The sequence below is a fragment of the Brassica napus genome, chromosome C7 (assembly GCF_020379485.1).
Source record: "Brassica napus cultivar Da-Ae chromosome C7, Da-Ae, whole genome shotgun sequence".
In the NCBI taxonomy this organism is placed as follows: domain Eukaryota; kingdom Viridiplantae; phylum Streptophyta; class Magnoliopsida; order Brassicales; family Brassicaceae; genus Brassica; species Brassica napus.
The window spans coordinates 1,360,409-1,368,172 of NC_063450.1; the positions used below are offsets into that span (position 1 = coordinate 1,360,409).

The 7,764-nt window shown below is 43.3% G+C and overlaps 1 non-coding gene across 1 annotated transcript; it reads right to left on the reverse strand.

Moving 5' to 3' along the window:
- Positions 1–818: 818 nt before the first annotated feature.
- Positions 819–924, reverse strand: LOC125590923. Its single transcript, XR_007326922.1, has one exon. It is a non-coding gene; the product is annotated as a small nucleolar RNA R71 (small nucleolar RNA).
- Between the last annotated feature and the right edge of the window lie 6,840 nt (positions 925–7,764).

Below are 7,764 nucleotides of genomic sequence, written 5' to 3' on the forward strand. Positions count from 1 at the left end.
CCCACTTTTTCTAATAATTTTTCTTTTTCTTGTCTTTTCAGGTGCATGGCCAGCGGTACCAGAAGCAACAAGGAGAAAGACTTGCTGTTCTCAGACGATCCTGCTCATTTGGAACGCACCATCCGTAGAGGTCAACGTTCCACATCGCTCGACGCAACCACTTTGTCGTCGATCAATACGCACAACCAACCGTCGACCGACACCAGGCCGTCATCGTCGATCGATCCAAATTGTTCGACAACGATCGATACTACACCGCGTACGTCGATCGATACCGTGTCATCAAAAATGGTAAACATTATTATTCGAACTCAGGATGAGAACGGAAACCTGTATGACCAGGCCGGTCATCTGCGTAATGCAACAGGTCAGAAAATAGATGCTCAGGGAACTGTAATCCCTGATGCTGATGCTACAGGAGCTGCTCAACCTGTAGATGAGGACGCTCGATCGAAACCACTGGCCGACTACAATCGCCCAGATGAGTACTATTCCAACAGATCAGCGATTCGACTTCCGGAGATCCAGAAGCAGAATTTCGAGCTGAAGCCTCAATACTACACTCTCGTGTCAGATACCCTACTCTGGGTTACCGCACGAGCATCCTATGGACCATTTGGAACGGTTCGAGGATCTTATCGCTGCCATTCGGATGGAAGGAGTCCCCGAAGATTACCTGCTGTGCAAGCTCTTCAGATACACGCTGAATGGAAAAGCGATGCACTGGCTTAGGCAGCAACCCACAGGATCTTTAACATCCTGGAGCGACATCAAGAATGCTTTCTTACGAAACTTCTTCGATGAGGCGCGCGCTGAAGAACTTCGGAACAAAATTTCCACATTCTCGCAGAAGGCTGGAGAGTCCTTCAAAGATGCGTGGATTAGATTTAGGTTTTTCCAGCGAGACTGTCCACACCACGGATTTAATGAAGTGCAGCTGCTAAGCACTTTCTTCCGAGGTCTCGCCTTACAGTATCAAATGGCTCTTGATACGGCGAGTGAAGGAAACTTCACTACTCGGAATCCGTTGGAAGCTGTGAGACTTATCGAAAACCTTGCTAACAGCAGCAGCACCAAAAACACTGACTCTGAACGGAAGAAGTCTGTAGCCTCTATCGGGAAGGAACAGATGGACGAAGTAAGAGCTAAGTTAGATGTGGTGCACGAGCTTCTTAGGAAGCAAGTCTGTTCAGCTGAAGGAGAAGTAGCAGATACAGAAGGAGAAGAAGATGTGAACTACATCGGAGGTACCGGATTCCAAAAATTTGGAAACCAGGGCAGAAATAGAAACTTCTTTGGAAATGGCCAAAGAAGTAACTAAAGTTCACAATTTCAAAAACCCTTCAACAACAGTAAGAGCTACTCGAACTCTTACTATCAAAATCCACCACCCCAGACTCAGGAAAGCAAGATCGAAGAAATGCTTGATCGAGTACTGTTGGGACAACAACAAATCACCGTGGATTTCAACGGTAACATAGACTGTGCCTACAACAATCTGAACACCAAAATCGAGACCTTAGGGACTCAGGTGAGAAAACTTGAAACTTAAGTAATTCAGACGGGCGAGACTATTAAGAGGCAAGAAGCTTTCGCTAGAGAGGCAGGAGCCGACAAAGGGAAACACCACGTAAATGCCATCATAGATGATGAATTCTGGCAAGTGGTGAGAAATGAAAACCTTGAGGAAGGAGATTTCGAAATCGAAAGCTCCATGAGTCTCGGCGGATCCCAATGGTGTCGACCGATGTCGATGAACTCGCATCGATCGACAGACCATGATGAAGATCGATGGACGGATTACTCCAGTCATCGATCGACGTCGTCTGCCCAATCGACTGAATGCAATGCGGTTCGAATTCTAACTCATGAAGAATTCGCAGCTAAGCATCCTCACCCACCCTCCCCTTTCTATGAAAAAATCGATCGATCGGTTAACTCAACCATCGATCGACAGAGTGAGTCCGACGTCGATCGTCACAACACACCTCCCATCGATCGACAGGCACCTCTGACATACCGAGTGCGGTTACCCTCAATCGATAATGATTACATCAATGCACTCAGACCACCACCTAAACCATTAGCAAACCCACCCGAACCAAAACCCAACCCTTTAAATAGTTCAACAGAATCTGTTCAAGAAGAACAAGAATCTGAAGGGAGAAGGTTAAGGAAAAGAAAGGAGAAGATTCCTAAAAACCTTAAGAGGGAAGCTAACGATAAGGAGATGGATGGTTTCACTAAACGAGTCCTCAGAATCCCAATCGAAAAACCTTTTGATGAAGCTTACTTCACACACCGGTTGTGGATGTTCTTCAGAGAAACAAAGGTAACTGAGGAGGACATTAGGAGAATGTTTCATCAAGTCAGAGGAGAAGATGAAACACAGGATCACATTGACGAAGAAGAGTGATCCTGGGAAGTTTGCAATACCATGCGTAGTCAAGGGTGTTGAATTTCCCCATTCAATGTGTGACACAGGAGCATCAGTTAGTATCCTCCCTAGGATCATGGCAGACCAGCTTGGTTTGACCATCGAACCCTCAACAGAATCCTTCACCTTCGTGGATCTTTCAGAGAAACGATCAGGAGGCATCATAAGAGATCTGGAGGTACTGATTGGTAATGCCCTTGTCCCTGTAGATTTTCATGTCTTAGACATCGAGCTTAACTGGAACTCTTCACTTCTGCTTGGAAGATCTTTCCTAGCTACAGTAGGAGCTGTATGTGACATGAACAAAAACAAATTGTGTCTAACGCTCATAGACCCAAACATCCACTACGATCCCATCCGACCTAAGAGAAAGGTAATTAATTCTGTGGATTATGGGAAAGAACTTGGCTTCATTGGCGCATGCCATTGTGGAGCAGAGTATGAATCGGAGTACGAAACAGAGTACTCGGAATCGATCGACACCCCAACCTTTCCATCGATCGATTCCAATGTGTCAATGGTGACCGATGACCGCAACAACACGTCACTCGACGTAATGCACCCACTTGACCATTTCGCTTCACCTAATCATTGTTACCAACATTTTGCCTTCCAACCTCCAACAGGAGAGGACATGATGATTATTCCATAGGCAGTTGGGCAGACAGTGGTTTCCATGAAAGTTTTGCAGTTGACACTGTAATTACTTCACCTCATGAGGAACATACCGAGGAATACGATGAGGATTACTGGAAAGAACGTGCAATAGAAATGTCTTTGCAGGATGAAAGACTTGAAACACATAAGTTCACCAACACGTTTCCAACATCGTTCGACGCTGTGCACTCCACATCGGTCGATACCCACCCTCGTCCAGCAAAACAACCGCTCACATCGATCGACACACCAAAGGAACATCGATCGATATTCGCGCCGCAGCGAAAATTCAGGAGCAGGAGAATATTCCCTCCCTAACTAGGTTTATAGATACCTATATAAATCGTTTTGCACCTCCGAAACCACCTACACACATCAGAGCAACACACAAGCAAATAAGATGAACACTCTTCCTTCTACATCAACAGAAAAATCCATGAAGAGCAATCATCTCAAGAACACAAGTTCTGCAGAAATTACTCTGCCATCGATCGATGTAACTGTATCTACATCGATCGATACTACTCTAAACCCTAATCTCTCTATTTCTAAAATTGAATAATTATGCAAACATTGATTACGGTTTTCTAACACCTGATGAATTTGGTATTTTCAGGGACCAGATGGCAACGCACGTGCAATGGATGGAAGGATTTTACAAGTGTCCAGAGAGGACATAGCAGACATCCTTCAAGTAGCCAATGGACCTGACAACCTGTTCTCACAGCAACGTGGCACTCCAGACGTCATTCTAACAGATCCTAACAACCACGCAGGAGTCGCCACAACAGAGATAACCCAGATCTATCACGCCAACCAAAAGGGCAAGCATCGATCGACGGTACAACGGAGACATCGATCGACAGGGTAACACCAACGTCGATCGATATGGATGAACCGACGTCGATCGACAGACGGTATGAATGTGGGAGCCGCGCTTTTGACATGTATGGAGCCAGAAAGTTCACTTGGGAACAAAGGGACGAATATGGAGTCTACAGAGATGAGCGTGGACACGCACGAAGCGCAGCAGCTGGTGAGATGATACCTGTCACAAAGGACAACATCAGGAAAATACTGGAAAGAGCATCTCTTTTTGAAGAGAGCCACATCTGTCTTCCAGAACATGCCACTTCCTTCACACTCACAAGACTGGCACCAGAACTCTACACCAAAGAAGAAATCGATGAAATGGTGTTTGGTATTTGTGGAGCTCAGGAGAAACTGGGAGAGGAGCTCAAAACATTGGTAGATGAAACACATCAGCCTTTGGATAGAGGCTACAATGAGCTTTTCAGATGTATGGCAGAAATGAGGACAGAAATTGAAAGTTTACGTCAGCAACTTGAGAAGGAAGCTACGACCTCAGCATCGATCGACGCACCATGTGCAACATCGATCGACGTCAGTCTTCCTACAGCTCAGATCCCTGCAGAACCGCGATGTTCAACACAACACAGGGATGAATGGGAAGTCTCATACATCGACACGAGGATAAACGACGTTTACTGCCCTCTCAACAACAACGTGGACTGGCTAAGCACTAAAATCGAGCTACTACAGCAAGATCTGGACACCATTCGCAAGAAGGACCAACATCCAGCCACATCGATCGACATGTGCACCTTCACATCGCTCGACGCCAAAGTCTCAGCAATGAATGAGAGGCTGAGGACTTACGAGGATATGCATGACCGTTTATATCACCAGTCATGATAGATTTAAACAAATTGTCTAGTCAATTACTTGATGCCCAAAAGGATATTGAGAACATTACTAATCAAAGTTTTTTGCAGGCAAAATCAGCATCGATCGACAGGCTCTAAGAGGACCCTGGATCGATGGCAAGAAACCTGTGGAGTTACTTCCTTACACAGCAGCAGAGGTTGACAAGATCACATCCAAGATCTACACTGCTCTAGACAACATGGAGGAACGACTTGACAAACGCTGCGATGACATCTACTTTCCATTCGACAACAAAATCAGTGGACTAGACAACCACGCAGAATGGCTACAGAAAGAAGTCAAAGCCATTCAGAGGCAACTCGCAGCTCAACATCAGATATCAGCATCGATCGACGGACAAAAGCGAAATCGATCGACGGCAACTCACCGAGATCGACCAACGAACACATAATCGCATCGATCGACGCCGAGTCTACACCAATCGGCGCAGCAGCTGATACACAAGACAGTAGAGTCAATGCAAAAGGAACTGACAGATCTTTCAGCATACGCCTATGACAACATAGGCTGGCACCAGGTCAGCATTGACAACATTCAAGAAAGGCTACAGAACATCTCCAATGTACTTGGGAAGATGGATGAAACATGGACAAGAAGTTTCATTGCATCTTGGTCCAGAATGCGCAGAGATGACGTGGATGCTTGCTTTCCAACAAGCAGCTGCTTCTCCACCCAATAGCCAATCACTACCACAGTCAAGCTAAATGACTATAACCAAGCGCTGAGTGGGAGGCAACCCACTATTAGGTATTTTACTTGGTTTTATTAGCTAGCATTTAATTTCTTTCGTTTTATTTCTTTCAGATTTAGGAGAACCAAGTAGGAGGACTTGAATATCGACCGACGACGAGACGTCGACATCGTTCGACATAGGCAACCACACGACGATCGATGTAACACTTACCCATCGATCGATATCTAATCCGGTCAGATGTATCTTACCTACTTGTTACATTTCGTACATCATACAATTTCATCATAACTCCGGCTGAGTTACACTGGGACAGTGTAATTTAAGTCTGGGGGGAGATTTACTGATATAATTTATTTATTCTTACGTAAAAAGGAATTTCAAATAAATTATGCTTAGCTATCGAAAATAGGGACTATAATCTTATATTGATTTAAACATGAATATCTAACCAATCTTTAGCACCATTTTAGATTTACTGATTGCAGATAGCACTAAAGATGCTAAAGCAGATCAACCTATCAACTACACACTTGCCTTGAACCGTATGAAGTAACCAAAGCTGATTTCCAACACTAAACCTGACATAACCGCTTGTCTTGGGGCTTGGTATACATGGGATCGGATTCTTCAGATAGGTCTGGAAGGTAACGCCTGGTTTAGATTATTTATCACATTTTCTCTCTCTAGATTTCGACCCTAGATTAGTTATAGAGTATATTAAAAAAAAAAATAATATAATATAAATATAATAAAATAAAAATAAAAAAATAAGATCTATTGTTTAATTAGGATGAGTCTGAACAGGACTTGGTGGCTAAAACCATTAAGGCTTGATTCATAAAGACTCAAATAAAAGAGTTCGAAACGGGACTTGGAGGCGGCAATCTTCAAGGCTCGCTTTCGCAAAGAACTCTTGGATATAGGTCAAAAAGAAGTGAACAGAACTTGGTGGCAACCACCATTAAGTTTTGATTCATGGAAGCCTGTCCAATCTTGGTCACTGATCCTGCAATGGAAGCAGACTTTGACTCAAGAGAGAAATTTAGAGAGAGAGAAACTAGGAACTAACTTTTACCTGCAGCTCCAGATACCTGTCTGAAATCCTTGCATCCTGTGATCGATACTCCCAAGGTAAAGCATTCATTATATTTATGCTAAGAAATGAAATCAGTAGAGGGGATGTCAGACGTGAATTGATGAGTTGTGTTATGTTAGAAATGGTGCTAAGCTAGGATATTGCATAGTGTGCTTTTGTGATTAGGACTTTTTAATGTGGTTGCAAAATTGTTGAGGAAAGATTTCTATGTTTTTAAAATCTTAAGTTCCCAAATATTTTCAACCTCTTTCAGAGAGACTGCCTGTATGTTTTGCTTGAGGACAAGCAAAAGGGTAAGTCTGGGGGAGTTGATATACCTTGGATTTGACCCATTTTTATCCATGGTATATTATATTTTACTATATATATATATCTATGTTTTCTACTCTTCTAGGTATGTTTTCAGGTTCAGGTGCATTTCGAGAGTAAAGCTATGACTTTGGAGCATTTTGGAGCATAAAGGACATTTCACCCGAGCTGACCACTTAGAGGTCGACGAGAGGAAGAATAATCGATCGATGCGCATCAGTGCTGACGATCGATATCAGGAAATGCCTCGACAGATGAAGATTAATATCGATCGATGTACACAAGTACCGTCGATCGATGTCGAGACACCAGACGCGACATTTTGGATTCAGCAGACTTAAAACCAAGGCCAAGCCAAATTACCAAAATGCCCTGACGAGTTTTTAACCTAGTAGAATATATACTGCCTAAGTGTTTTGACGGCAGAGAGAGTTTTCTTTTCTAGACCTAGTTTTGTTACAAGTTTCATTTGGAGAGAAGATCACTTGTGATTGGAACTCCTTGTTTCATTTCTTATCATCTATTCTATGAGTTTCTATTTATCTCATTGATATGAATTGCTTTGCTATGTCTGAGTAGTTCAACTGTTAGATCCAGGGTTCAGATAGGTTTGTGGGATTAGCCCCAAACTATAGATCTGCCTTGTTGTGATATTCATGATAGATTGTATTCATTGCTTGTTTTAGCCTAGCTAACTAGAACTTGATCATAGGATTGCATATTCAAGCACCCTTGTTATCCCTCTGACATCTTCTATCATATTAGGATTGCTAGAGAGGGCTAACCGCCAATTTAGAATCTTAGTAGAGCATTTTCATACTC